Source organism: Sceloporus undulatus, chromosome 1 (assembly GCF_019175285.1).
Source record: "Sceloporus undulatus isolate JIND9_A2432 ecotype Alabama chromosome 1, SceUnd_v1.1, whole genome shotgun sequence".
NCBI lineage: Eukaryota > Metazoa > Chordata > Lepidosauria > Squamata > Phrynosomatidae > Sceloporus > Sceloporus undulatus.
In genome coordinates, this window is record NC_056522.1 from 53,332,757 (window position 1) to 53,347,899 (window position 15,143).

Below are 15,143 nucleotides of genomic sequence, written 5' to 3' on the forward strand. Positions count from 1 at the left end.
TCCACAGAGTTCCCATCGCTCCAACGAGTGAGACACGCTTCAGAAACAATCCAGTTTTGAGACTAACTGCTGCCCTAGTCCAATGCTAGGGATATAAATCTGGGGCCAAACAGGGTTATTATTTCTCGCATAAACTACATTTCCCACAATCCTCTAGCCATTCCTCTGCTCTGACGTCACTCCGGGCGTCAGCGCGTAGAGGGGAGCTAGGGCGTCGTTGCTAAGTGACGTCAGCGCGCAAGGCGACGCGTAGAACGGCGCAGCCGGCGGAGAAGGGGGCCTGACCGTGCTCTTCAGCCGGTGGGTAAGTCTGAGGGGAGGGTGGGTCGCGCGCAGGGCCCCCTCCTCCTCCCCCTCCTCCTCCGCGGGAGGGAGGGAGGGAGGGAGGAATGGCCGTTATGACCGTTGACCCCGCCCCCTCCCCTCGAGGCCCTTCATCATGGCTGGGGAGGGGGCGTGGCTTGACCAGTGCCTATGCCATGGCTAGCAAGGTCTCTCTCTATCTCTGTGTGTGTGTTAATGGACTGGGTCCAGTGCCTTCACGTCAAGACTGTGCTGGGTTTTTCTCTAGAGACCGAGGAGGAGTAATAATGACAACAGTGATAATGACAGCGATAGCAGCACCAACAGGCTTCTTCCCATAGAGGCACCTGCTTGCCCACTCTGCAAACAGTCCTTGCCTGGTTCCCTGCCTCAATCCATACAGAAAGGTGGGTAGGAAGAAGTAATAATAATAATAATAATAGTAATGCTAATAGTTTACTACACCTAATAATAAAAATAGGCAGCTGCTGCTTGTTCACCCTGCAAAAGATGCCTGCGTGGTTCCCTGCCTTGATCCATAGGGAGAGGCGGGGAGGAAGAAATAATAATAATAATAGTAATAGTTTACTAAACATAACAACAACAATAATAGACACCTGTGTGGGCACTTTGCAAATAGTGTCTGAATGGGTCCCCATCTTGATCCATGTGGAGAGGTAGGCAGTAATAATAATAACAATAATAATAATAACAACAATAATCTACTAAGCATGTTGTGTTGTTGTTGTCGTTGTCGTTATTTATATTAGTTATAGGCACCTTCCTGGGCACCCTGCACACAATGCCTGGTGGTTCACTGCCTCAGTCTATAGGGAGAGATGTGTAATAATAATAATAATAGGCACCTGCAAATAGTGCCTGCATGGCTCCCCACCTCAATCCATGGGGAGAGGCAGGTAAGAAATAATGATAACAAAAAGAATAACAAATCATTATTGTTATTAATTACAGGCACCCGTCTGGACCCTCTGTGAACAGTTCCTGTGTTGCTCCTTGTCTTGATCTGTAGGGAGAGGTGAGTAAGAAAGCATCATCCTCATCATGGCAGGAGCCATGCAGGCCCTGTCTGCAGAATGGCCAGGCTGCTGCCTCTATGGGAAGCCTGTTGGCATATCCAGAATGTAACTACATCCTCCAGTTTGCGTTTCCCAAGAGGCATACTGACTCTGATACTACAGGTGTAAATAACAGCTATAAATAGCAGATAAATACGTAACAGATGACAGGTTGATTTTATGGGTCCTGCTTCTGTTGCTATTCACCAAAATTGATTTACACCATCGTGTCATTATAAAAGCTCACGGTAAAACAACTGTTGATAAGTTTTGAACTTTTGAGAGTGAATAAAAGGTTTTTACATGGTGCCAAGGTCTGTGTTAATAATGTGCAAGCCTTTGTAGGGAAAGCATTTCATAAATGGAGCACCATAGTCAGAAAGCCACTTCCCCCCAATTATCCTCTTCTCATCTGAAAAGAAAAGAAAGATCATGGTTGAGCTAAGAGTGTGGGCTTGATAATACGGGATGAGGATCTCCTTCAGCTATTTTGCTCAAGCCATTTTAGACGTTGTGGGTGGTAGTCTGCCTGCTGCATGTTGCGCTAGCTTCTGCTCCAGAGGCAGCTCCACCATGCCTGGGCCCAGAGACGGATGAAAGGCCCTCTCTCCATCTTAACTGCTATCACCCTGGCCTTTGAGAGAGACCGGCAATTTCTGCTGGACTTGATTCCCTTCCTCACTGCCAGTCTCCTTTCCTTTTGAGTCATCTCTTTTTATATTGTAAGCCTGAGGGCATGGGGCTGTCCAATTAACAATTTGTAAGCTGCTCTGAGAGCCTTTGTGGCAGAAGAGCAGGGCATCAATATTTGACATGAAATGAAATGAAATCCAGGCCAGTCCGTATTGGGCCTAACACTGATACTTCTTGGGAATATTGTCATCCTTTTGCCTTTCTTTGAATCTACTCCAATGTGTCTATATCTTAAAATGAAGGACCCAAAAACTGAATGCAATATTGTAGATGAGGCTTGACCTATACAGAATATAGAGGAGCTATTACTTCTTTTAACTGGGGCTGCATTCGCACTGCAGAAATAGTTCTGCTTGACGCTGCTTTGACTGCCATGGCTCCATCCTATGGAGCCACAACAAACTACAGATCTCAAAATTCCATAGAATGGAGCCACGGCAGTTAAGCGTGGTGTGAAACTGTATAACTTCTGCAGTCCAGATGCAGGCTTGGACTATACTTCGATTAATGCTGGCTGAAATAGCATTCACTTTCTTTGCTGCAGCAACACACTGATGGCTCATGTTCAATTTATGATCAACAGATAATCCAAAATCCTTTTTGCATGGAGTACAGCTGAGCCATGTATAGTAGGTTTTGTAAAAACCTGTGTTTTTGGCAATTGGTAGTAACATGGTTAGTTAATAGAAGGATACCACTGATAAAATGCAAACTCTTAACTGGCTATAGTGCAATTCCATCTTGAGCATTCAAAAGTGGCACCTCTTCCCATCTTAGCTGTTCAGTGGCAACCCCACCTCCCCTTATATTATAGTTGTTCAGTTTGTAATCCGTGTCTGAGAAGTAAGGGACTGAAGTAAGGTGGATGGAAGAAGGCGGAGGGAGCGTTTGGAAGCCAGGCATGAGATTCCAAACATGGAAACAAGTGAGTGTGGTGGATGGTAGGAAGGGTTGGGGACATTGGTAAGGGATGAGATTTTACGTTGGGCCAAGTGTGAGAGGGGGCATTTGAACAACATTTGAATGCTACAGCAAGCTGAGGGTTTTTCTGTGCCAAGGCTCAGCAAGTGTTATTAGCAAGTTTTAAAATATTGGAGAGGGGGTTCTCTCCATTCTTGAGGGGGCTTCAGAGGCTTGGGGGGGCATACTTTGCCCACTCCTGCCATAAATACATATTTTCATGTATAATTATTCTTACAATTAAGATTTATCCATTTTAAAATTTGTGGCAAATTAAGTGAATATCTTAGCCAACAGCAATTTTTTTGGGGGGGATATGCACCTATTCCTGTTTTCCCCATTAGTCCTGTTGTTTTTACAATGTGATTTTCTGTAGCACAGATAGTTTAAGGAACATAATTATCACAGTCTAGAAAAAACATACTGTATCGCTTGCCCTGTACCTGTGCAAATGTAGAATTTTGTATTTGTCAGTACTAAATTTCATTTTATTAATTTCTGCCCAGTTTTCTAGGTCTAGCTCCTTCTGAATTCTCTTACTGCCTTTTGATGTGTTAGCCACCCTCCCACTTCTGTATCATCTGTAAACTTGATAAAAAGTCTCTCCATTACTTGAAGAGTAATGATGCTACGGCAGAACCCTGAGGTACTCCACTTGAGACTTCCTTGTAGTTTGAAGCCCAGCCATTGTGGATGACTCTTTGATGGCACCTGTGATGTGACCTCCTTTCTAAGCCTTGGGATTACCTTTTACCTCTCACTTATAAAAGGCCCCTCATCAAAGACACCTGCCCAGCATCCACCTGTGTATAACCTAAATGTCCACTTAAATGTATACACTTTCCCTACATGTATACAAGGAGAGGATCCCAAGTGTCTTCCTCTTAATAGTTTAATATCTTAGGTAGTGTGTTTGTTTGTGCCTATATGTCTTAGAATTCATCCAAGGAGAGACTTCTGTTACAACAAATAAACATTGACTTTATTGAGTAACATTGAGCAAGAATGTAGCTTAGTTCAAGCGTGGTATGATTACATTAATGTAACAGCTGCAGGCATCTCACAGTTTCCTCTTTACAATCTCCAACACACTTTGGCGCGATACAGACTGCCCCTTTGGGGCGGCCTGTAGGCGCACCTTTCCCCACCGGATCGGGGCCTCAGTGGCCAGAGCGGCAGCCGCTGAGGCCCCAATCCACCGCTTTCCAGGCTGTGGGGAAGAGGCAAAAGGCCCCTTCCCTGCAGCCTGGAAAGGGGTGTCCTTGGCCCCTTTCTCCTTTGGTCCGCTGGGCGCAGCCGTCTGAAGGCTGCGCCCAGCTGACCAAACCAGGAAGGAGCTCCGAAACGGAGCTCTTTCTGGGGTTGCGGAAAGGGTGCCCTAGGCGCCCTGCCGCGACCCCAATACGTCACAACTGCGCCGCCTCATTTGGAGGCAGCACGGCCGTGACGTATCGATGGCGGTGGCCGTGTGGAACGGCTGCCGCCATTTTGTGCGCGCACAGCGTGCACTAGGGTTAGGGCGGTGCAGAAGCACCGTCCCGTCTTAACCCTAGTACGCGCTCCACGCGTACTTTTAAGCCTGTCTGTAACGGGCCTTTCTCTCCCAGTCAGTATCCTTCTCTCAACTCGGGGCCTGAACAGACCCTTTGCGGCCCCGATCTGGTGGTCAAAGGAACAGCGGCAAGCCACTGCAAAGGGAAACATACCATGACCTGAACTAACTCCACGCTGCAGCCCCCATCCAGTGATTTGCAGGCTCTAAAGAAAGCAGCAAAATGCTGCTCCTTTTTGAGCTGAAAAAAGCTATCCTTGCTGCGGCAGTGGTGCTTTTGCTTCGTTTCTCTGGTGCATCGTGTGTAAATGCTGCTTTCTTCTTGGCTTTACTTCGTGAACGAAGATTCAGGAAGGACTCATCCGTGCTTTCTACAAACGCGTTGATGACGTTGGATGTATCCTTCAAGCCTGTGCAATGGATTTTTCTGGTGGAGTGCAGCGTGCACAGAACTGGCCTCACCCTTTAAACCAGAGGTTCGACTGCTGAGGCCTTGACAAGCATGGATGGTGGCAGCGAGGTCCTCGGGTCATAGGTTTGGTTAGAGTTTCCTTCTCTTAGATGGTTGACCTTACAGGGTTAGACGAGCACCATCTGCCCGGGTTTGGGATTAGAGTTTTCCTTCTCCTAGGGTGGTTGCCATAAGGCTAGAGAGCCCATCCTGCCGTTTGGGGCTGTTGGTCAGACCCTTCGGTTGTGACCTGTCTGGCATGAGAGGCCCTACCGGTGACTATTATACCACCGCCAGCATAGTTCACAACTTCATTAGGGTATGAAAGCCTCTCCCCTGCACAGTCAGAGCATAGCTGGAGGGGAATAGGAGGCCGGAAGATGACAGTTAAGGAGGGAGGAGCCTTGTGATGTCCAGCCAGGACTGTTTGAATCTCCCCCTGCATTCTCTTCATATTAGTTCAGGTCATGGTATGTTTCAATGTAGGAAATGTTCATTGTATTAGTTGTGGGAGGAGCTGTAGGATCCCCTGCTTTTTTTCTAGGTTTGGTTTGCCCCTTCCCAGCATGCTCTGTTTTAGCTGGAGGCTTTTAGTTTGGGGCAGTCTTTGCTGTGAGCAGGCAGAGAGCTGTCTTTTGGTGGCAAACAGGCCCAGACAGCCAGAAAGGGCATTTCTTACACGTTAGCCGATTTAGTTGCCAAGAACAAGTTAGCCAATTTAGTTACCAAGAACAAGTTAGTCATTTTAGTTACCAGAAACAAGTCAGCGAAATTTGTTACCTACATCAAGTCAAAGAATTCAGGAGCTGAAAGACCCTGCACCAGCTCCATTGAGCGAGGAGATCAAACCAAGATCAAACCCAGAGAGATGACATCCTGAAGATTGCTGAAACTCAAACTGTAAAGTATCTTTTATCTAGAGCTGGGGAGGAGAAAACTCTTTACTTTTGTTCTTTAAATTAAACTTCCTCCTTTTTGAACTTTACATTCAGCTTCAGAGCCTTTTTGGGTAAAAGAGTTTAATTTCACCAGGGTACCGGCGTTGCACACCCGAACCTGCCACCACCTTTAGTTGGGTGTGTCTTCATAAGCCTCTTTCTTCAGGCTAGCCCTGGTGGAGCTGGGTCTGCCTGATCACTCCCTCTCAGGCTGGAATATGACAGTTAAGATGGGAGGAACCTCATCATTCAGGCTAGCCCTGATGGAGCTGGGCCTGCCTGATCACTCCCTCTCAGGCCGGAAAATGCTGCACTGCAGGAGGATATCCACACCGCCCACTGTCTGACCAAGCAGGTGGCATGACAGCAGCTTGGAGGTAGAGTCAGGGCATGCGGCTGCCACACCACCACTCCACCTGATGGCAGCTCATAGTGCCGGTCTGTTCAGCCTCTCAGTTCCCTTCAGCTCCTTTCAACTCTCTTCAACTCCCCTCTCAACTGAACTCACAGTCACTCACTCCTGCCTTTTATATTTACTCCTTCCCCTGCAGCTCCTCCCTCACAGTCACCCCGAATCATGATTGACTGGCAGGAAACCAAGTCTGCCCATGACTCTGTCCACGAGGCACTTCACTTGAGATTTCCTTGTACAAAATCTGTGGATGCTCAAGTCCCATTAAATACAATGGCAACACAAAATGGTGTCTCTTATATAAAACGGATAATCAAGGTTTGCTATTTGGATTTTTAAAAAATGTTTTCAAGCCATGGATGCTTGAATCCGTGGATATAATATCTGTGGATAAGGAGGGGACCGACTGTAGTTTGAAGTGCAGCCGTTGATGATAACTCTTAGAGCATGGTTTTTCAAAAATTATGGTGCTACCATCTATTTGTTATTTATTCAGTTTGCTAATCAAAATATTGTGAGAGATCTTATCAAATGCTTTCCTGAAATCCAGATAAATATCTACAGCATTCCCACCATCTACTAAAATAATAATCTCATTAAAAAAGAAAAGAAATAAGGTCAATTTAAGGTACTGCACTTAGGGCAGAAAAATAAAATGCACAGATATAGGATGGGGGACACCTGGCTGAATGAGACTACATGTGAAAGGGATCTTGGAGTCCAAGTAGACCACAAGTTGAACATGAGTGAACAGTGTGATGTGGCAGCTAAAAGGCCAATGCAATTTTAGGCTGCATCAATAAAAATATAGTGTCTAGATCAAGAGAAGTAATAGTTACACTCTATTCTGCTCTGGTCAGGCCCCACCTGGAATATTGTGTCCTGTTCTGGGCACCACAATTCAAAAAGGACATTGAGAAACCAGAGCGTGTCCAAAGCATGGCAACTAAAATGGTGAAGGGTCTGGAAACGATGCCCTATGAGGAACGGCTTAGGGAGCTGGGGACGTTTAGCCTGGAGAAAAGAAGATTAAGAGGTGATATGATAGCCCTGTTTAAATATTTGAAGGGGTGTCACATTGAGGAGGGAACAAGCTTGTTTTCTGCTGCTCCCGAGAACAGGACCAGGAACAGTGGATCCAAGCTGCAGGAAAAGAGATTCCACCTCAACGTTAGGAGGAACAGTGGAACAAACTCCCTCGGAGTGTAGTGGAGTCTTTGGAGGTCTTTAAGCAGAGGCTGGATGGCCATCCGTCGGGGATGCTTTGATTGAGATTTCCTGCATTGCAGGGGGTTGGACTGGATGGCCCTTGTAGTCTCTTCCAGCTCTATGATTCTATCATTCTATGATTCTAATTTAGCAGGATTTGTTCTTGACCAATTGATGCTGCCTCCTACTCTTCATTGTCATCAAAGTACTAGCACACAAACTCCGGTGTAATCCTTTCTAATATTTTTTCCCCGAGTACTGAAGTCAGGCTGATTGGCTTGTAGTTTCCTGCACTTTTTTGGGAGTGTGGGGTGTGGGTGGGTGTGGGTATGGAGTTTGAAAAGAGGGACAGTGTTTGCTCTTTTCCAGTCCTCTGATATTTCATTTGCTAACCAATATTGGTCAAAAATGATGGCAAGTGGTTCTGTGACTATATCAGCCATACTCTGAGGTGTAACTTCATCTGGCCCTGCAGATTTGAACTCATTTGGGTTAATTGAGTGATCCTTGGCTGAATCCTTATCAATCTTGCTTTGCAACCCAGATTCCTTGCCAAGGGCTCTTCTGCTGCATGGGTGTATATAGTCTTTTTTGGGGGGGAGGGGGGAACTAATGCAAAATAGATATTGTGCTTTTCTGTCTCTTTCTTGTGATTTGTTAGCATTTTATCATCCGTGGAGTGGGAGAGGCAGAGGGGAGAAAGTTGGGCCCTCAAATCCAATTAGACACACGCAGGGTGAACACTTCCAGAAAGCATAAAAGGTGGCGCCTGAGCCACTGAGAAGAGAACTTTTGGAATTCAAGCTGTGAAGAATTGAAGGGAAGACTCAGAAGAGCCCAGCAAGAAGAAAACAGTAATGAAAAAGGCAATGAATAGTCATTAGCCCATTCTATGCGTGGAGCAAGCGCCAAGGTCTCATTCTGTCCCCAACATGGACGTCACCTAAAAATCTGGTTTTACCACATTTTGTAACACTTTGGGTGGGGGAGGCAACAGAAAAGTGCCCCTGTTCTTTGTTTTAGAGGAGAACCACCTTGCCTGATAGCTTTCAGGGGCAGCAATTCCCATTTTCATCTGGATTTTTTTTCTTTTTTGCTGCCCAGGGGCCTTCCAGGGGCACAAAAACACTCACTTGGGGTATATATCATCTGAAGGTCAAATGATAGCCATCTTTAAGTAACTGAAGGAATGCAGTGTAGAAGATGACAAGCTTGTTTTCTGCTTCTCTAGAAACTAGGACCAGTGAATTCAAACTGAAAGAAAAGAGATTTCACTTAAACATGAAGAAGAATTTTCTTATGGTAAAAGCTATTTGACAGTAGACTGGACTGCCTTGGCGTGTGGTGGATTGATTGTTCTTAGTTGGTGGTCTTTAAACAAACATTATATGGCTATCTCTCAGAAGTGCTTTGGACTAAATGGCCCTTGGGGTCACTTCCAACTCTATGGTTTTATGATTTAAACCATGTTTACTCTATTTGATAGCTGAAAAGGCTTCCAGAGCAGGTTACATAATAGATTTTGTTGTTGTGGGTTAGCGGCCATGAGGGAGGGCTTGATGAACATTTATCTCTGTGTAAAGAAGGGATAGGGAGCTGTAGAAGATGAGGGATGGACTCTACTTTCACACACACACACACACCCCTACCTTGTGGATCATACCTATCCCTTTTGTAAAAACTGACTGGAAATCTGTTTTGGGCCCCTACACACTTGAAATCAGGTAATACAATAGTTAAAGAATTAGATTAAAACAACCAAACGTTCAATAAAACAAAGCAATGAACTAAGACATCTTAAAAAGTAGTATCCTCACAATGATACCAAGAGATGATAAAGGCATAGCAATGCAGGCTATCCTTGTGATAGAGTTCCCTTTGAAGGGACTTAAATTGATTGAACCCTATGAATGGATTCTTGCTATGAACCCTTTCCCTTTTATTTTACAGTGGACCATCCACTGGGGTTAGGAACATAGGGTCTTTATGAAAGTGGGAAAACCACAAATTAATTTTTTTTTTAAAAAAAAAAAATCCAAGATACATCTCTCTAAGAATCTCTATGTCCTCCAGAGCAACTCTGTGGTCAACATTGGCTGGAAGTTGAATACAGAATAGTTCTGGAGAACATACAAATGCCTAAAGAACTGTTATTTCTAGGAATCTTTGGGTCCCCCAGCGTGACCTCTGGCAGAAGTTAGCCATTGAGTCATGTTGGAGGACCTAGAGATGCTAGAGAGAACATATTATCTGCAATAATCAAATCTGCAGAAGTCAAAGTCACAAATTTGGAAGGCTGTTCTCTGTACTATTCATTTGCCAACATGGGATGGGAAATTTGCATACAAAGATAATTGTATGTCAAGTTCAGTATTATTTTGGGAGTTTTAATGTTCTATAATGCTGACTACCTGACCAGCTCTTTAAGAAGGCAGGGAGCTGAAGATTCTAGCAGAAATAGTGTGATCTGTCAATTGCTTGGTATTTACATACTTGAATTTAAGTTGATGTAAATGTTTCTCTTGAAATTGCTATTTTTAAGTGCTGTTAACTTCAGTGGTGGGAAGGAAACACAAACTATGCAATTATCTTCATCTTCCCATTTTGTTTATAATTATTCTCAGTTCCTATATTTAGTTATACATCTGATCAGGTTTTAAAATTACCTCTAAATTCTGTTGTCTCCTACGGACCCATAAGAAGTTAGCTTATTTGTGCCAACAAAAATATTACTGTAGGTATTTATTGCATACAATTTTGCCTTGCTTGTGCAATATACTATGTGGTGCTGCATCAAAACGAAATGCATAGCAAGTTGAACAGTATCAGAAAAATAGCACATTTTCTTTTAATAACCAGATCAGTAATGAGGCATAGGGAAGGTTTCATTTAAGGGGCAGGGTAGCAAGTGCAGGAGAGCAGTGGTTCGTAACCTATGGTCCAGGTACTTCCAGGGGGTCTGTGAATGCTTGATGGCTGCTTAGTCCACCTGGATCTTGCAGTGGAGCAGATATATGACTGGAGCCAGGGCTGGCTGGCTGGCTGGCTGGCTGGCTGGCTGGCTGGCTGGCTGGCTGGCTGGCTGGCTGTGTGTCGCCTGTCATGTGGCCATTCCACTGTTGTAAGGAGGGAGACTGAGCAGCTGAGTGACAACGGAGCTGATAGCCAGCCATTGCCCTTCTCTCTCTTCCTCTTAGTTGGGAGCAGCCCAGGCTCATCACAAAAATGCTTCAACACTACCTTTTGCTTTGCCTTTTTCATCAGAAGGGGGGTGGAGAGACCTATATGGGAGAAGGAGGGAAGGAAAGAAAGAAAAAAGGAAAGAAAGAGTGGGTGGACTGGTTAGGGTGACCAGATGCCATAGCAATAAAGGAAGACAAGGCACTGCAAAATGTAGGACATTCAAGAAAAATGTAGGGCATTACCAATGAAAGCTAAGAACAATAATATAAGTATAAATTCACGCTTCTTAGTCATGCTTAAAATGGAGAATATTTTGGAATTCCTTTGGGACAGAAGGCTGAAATGTAGAACATATCCTGGAAACGGAGGACATCTGATTACCCTGTGGACTAACAAGCAAGCAAAGCTTCTGGCACCCCCACCTCAAAACAGATGTCAACTAACAGAAGCCTCTTCTGAGTTAACCGGGGCATTTACCCATGACACAGCTCCCAATCACCACAACCACCTTCCCTGCTCTGCATTCCCTTTGCCTTCCTCTTCTTCTGTCTCCTTTCCCGCCAATAGCCCCATACCTCCCTTTCCCACCTTGGCACCACAACAGCTCTGCCTTGCTCCCAGACTGCCTCTGCCAGGCATCACCTCTACACCTTTTTTCTACCTCCTAGTTCATTCCATATCCCATCAAAATGTTCTTAGTGGTATGATAGAATCATAGTATCTCAGAATCTTAGATCTGGAAGGGACTGCTAGGGGAGGAGAGTTACAGACTCCCATTTTTGGACAGTGCTTCACAATCCCCTGCTTCTGGGGAGCAGAGTTATTGACTTCCACATACACAAGTCATTTTTTGGACTTCATGATTCCCTCGCTTCTGGGGAGAAGAACTCAATGTGCTTCAGCCTCAGTACGAATAGCAACACGCAAGGCGTTGGACTCTGTCACGTGGTCACTCTGCTGTTGCTTATCTGTTCAGCCCACCTCCTTCCAGGAGTGGAGTGGCCACATGACAGGAACCATGGCAAAGGCTAGCAAGCCCTGTGCATTGTCATTCAGTCTGCTCCAACTACAAGGTGGTGGGAAGAAGCAGGAGAAAAGACATCCCTTCCCTCTCTGGTGCCTCTGAAGGAAGGTTTAAAAGATAGTGCAGTTGCTGGCTCAGTGTTCAAGTGTTGTTGTTGTTGTTGTTGTTATTGTTATTATTATTATTATTATTATTATTATTATTATTATTATAAATCTTGATTTAAGTTTTGGGGGTCCACAACAACAAAATATATTTAAAGAAGGTTCCTGGTAAAGAACAGGTTAAGAACCACGGCAGCAGAGGATACAGAAACAGCATAGTTCCTATTCTAATGGCATATAACCAATATTAGACACTTGGAATTGTTTGTGTGGTGCTTGCACATTATGTACTGATTTGCCATTTGTTGTTCAAATCTGAAGCACTGTCTGAGAGAGCATTGTGTACTTATGGTCTTGAAGATCATAAGTATATATTGTTTTTAGCTGTCCCAGTTTTTAATCTTAAAACATGAAATTTGAGATATACAGCTGGTTGGTCCAATAGTAGCAATGTGAGAATTGGCATAATTGTCTTTATCCTGTCATCCTTAGCAATTAGTTTAGTTAAATTCCACATTACTTAATATTTTGACATTTGTTCCTTGATGTTAATGTGGAGAATCTTATTTCATCTTTTACACACATAAATAAAAAAGCAGGCCTCGTTTTAGAAGTCTTTCTGCAAGCCTATGAAAATGATGAAATGAAATGAAATTTTATTTATATACCGCCGTTCCCATGATCACGGCGGTTTACAACAAGTAAAATACTATACAATGCAATTTACAAGCAGCATAAAAAGCAAATACTACAATACAAAGATAAAAATACAACAATGGCATAGCATTACATATTTCAAGCACAGCATAATAACAAATAACAATGCATTTCACTACAGGACAACAATACAATTCAATACAAGATAAAAATCTATACATGTCTCAGAACAACCAATATTACATAACAGCAATAACATATCCAAACAGTATAAGCCCAACATTACTAACCAAACCCCACCCCTCCGAAAACGCTGCTCCAGCGGCAGAGAGAAGTCCTCTTGGGCCGCTGCCCTGATGGAGGAGGGCGAGCGGCGGCGTCTCTGGTGGGGAGGCCGGGAGCCGGCTTTATGGGGCCGCTCTCACCGTCCCCGCTCCTCCGAAAACGCTGCTCCAGCGGCGGAGAGAAGTCCTCTTGGGCCGCTGCCCTGATGGAGGAGGGCGAGCGGCGGCGTCTTATGTGATTGCAGCCACACCTGAATTAACTTGCCTTTTTTCTTTTGATGGAACAGTCATTTAACCTGACATCCAATATCCAGAAGTTGTGATGAAAATGATGTACACTAAGATAATCCAGTTACCTTCCCATTGTAATTCTTTGTAATGGAGGGCAGGGGAGATGGTGAGCTTGTCAATTCCCATGGGAAGAAGAAAAAGGTGATGTGATTATTCTTTTTTTTTTGTTCCTTTTGAAGTCTAAATTGATATTAAATCCCAGAAGACTGAAAAATGGTATGATTTCTAAAATGAGAATTAATATATAGATATAGTTTTCTCAGATGTAAATATCTAAGGTGCTCAAGACAGTACACATTCGCTCCCTTATCATTTTATTCTCACATTTTACCTGTATGACATTATTTCTTTCAAAGTGCCAAATAATACATTTTTTTCTATTAGCATTGCCATTGTACATTTCCACAGATTGTAGTATGTTTTTGTGTAGTATGTATTTGTCCTCTTCCCCTGTCCTCCTGTCTCTCCGTGTGCCCTCCAAAATGGCTTCGTGTGCTAGAGAGGGCAAATATGCCATAGGCTTGCTACCACGGGCCTAACCTCCCTGGACAGTTTCTCTGACTCCGTTTTTTCCGGTGTGCTTCTAGGAGAGAAAAACCAAATGGGCAGAGGGTTTAATCAACTTAGATTCGGTAGCTTTCACTGTCATGAGTTGTGTTATAGGTTGTCTCATTTGGATCCGGGAGGCATCTTGAATCTTAGTGGTGGTTCTGCTTGTAGTTGGCCTTCTCTACATGATGGTGTTGGGAGATTAAATTTACAGTTTCTGAAGTTTTTTCCCCCCATGCTATTTTGACATCTGCGTGAAACTGCTAGGAGAAGTCTGGTCTGAAGTATCATCAGTATGTACACAGACATACAGCTTTCTTTTCATGTTCATCAGAAGCAGTTTGGAACCTGTTCTGAACCAGTGCTGTGTATAGTAATGACTTGTATGAGTGTGAAAAAAATAAAGTTGAATCAGACACAGTGAAGATAATGTTGGTTGGGTTTCATTCATCCAGGTGAATGGTTTTCAGTTTCAGTGGATTGTAGTCCCCAAGACAGGGTTGGGGAAAATGTGTCCAGTGGGAGCCATACTACCCTTTAATTCTTGAATCCCTAAGTTCTCAGCTTCCCAAAGCTTCCAGTTCGCAGCCTCAATTTAGTTTTTCAGGTAGAAAAACACACCTAAATGCTACCAAAAATCTCCAAATACAGCAGTTTTCGTAGCACCTGGCAGCACCCAAGCCAAATTGCCTGCAAAAATTCTAGTCACTTCTCAGTTGCATTCTCTGAAGAACTACAGCTCATTTCAGCAGTTAAAACAGTCCCCTGCCAAATTTTTCACTCTTCCTATAGATTAAAAATTTGATAGTGTCTTTCAAGAGTCATTGACATCTGTGGCTTGAAGCACCTTTTAATTCACCTTCATCGTATTTATATGGTAATAGCTTTGCCACCAATGCCCATGCTTATGGGCCCAATTTCAAGTTTTTAGACTTGAAAGCCTTAAAATACTATTCATCTCCCTACACACATATACTAACTTCAATAAATTCTTCAGAGACTCTGTTCTGAGCACTTTGTTCAGTGGGGGACTACAATGGAGAGGACTGGTTCTTTTTTTAAGTAACAACATATACTTGGGATGGCACAGAGGAGCAATCCACCAGAGATAGGTTAAAGCCTACATGCCAACCAATGATGCAGGAAAATTTAAAAACATCTCTGGTGGACTGCTCCTCCTGCCATCCCAGAATGACAATTCATTGTGAGTACCAACCACTCAGTTCCCATCCTTCCTAGAGAACATACAGTATTTAGCACTAGGTGAAGGCCTTTGTGTTTATCATATCCTTTTAAATAACTCTAATCTGGCCCTCTCAGACATTTTTTTTAAATGGTTTTAATTCTAGTGCTTCTGTGAAATTTGTTCTTTGTACTTACAGTATATTGTTTTTGCTTTCATGCTTATTTTGTATTTACACTCATTCATCCTCGTTTGCAGACTTCCCATTTGTGGT

At 43.8% G+C, this 15,143-nt stretch overlaps 1 protein-coding gene across 6 annotated transcripts in view; it reads left to right on the forward strand.

Annotated features, from left to right (window-relative positions):
- Positions 1–209: 209 nt before the first annotated feature.
- The window catches only part of BTBD9 (BTB domain containing 9), a 191,559-nt gene continuing 176,625 nt past the window's right edge, over positions 210–15,143 (forward strand). Inside the window, exons 1-3 of one of the 6 annotated variants that reach the window (XM_042443768.1) lie at positions 214–304; positions 572–710; positions 1,276–1,339. The gene's annotated coding sequence lies outside the window, so the exon portion shown is untranslated. Of the gene's footprint in view, positions 305–534; positions 711–1,275; positions 1,340–13,193; positions 13,279–15,143 lie in introns of those variants that run through there. The other 5 variants (XM_042443776.1, XM_042443783.1, XM_042443801.1 and 2 more) reach the window with 5 other exon arrangements.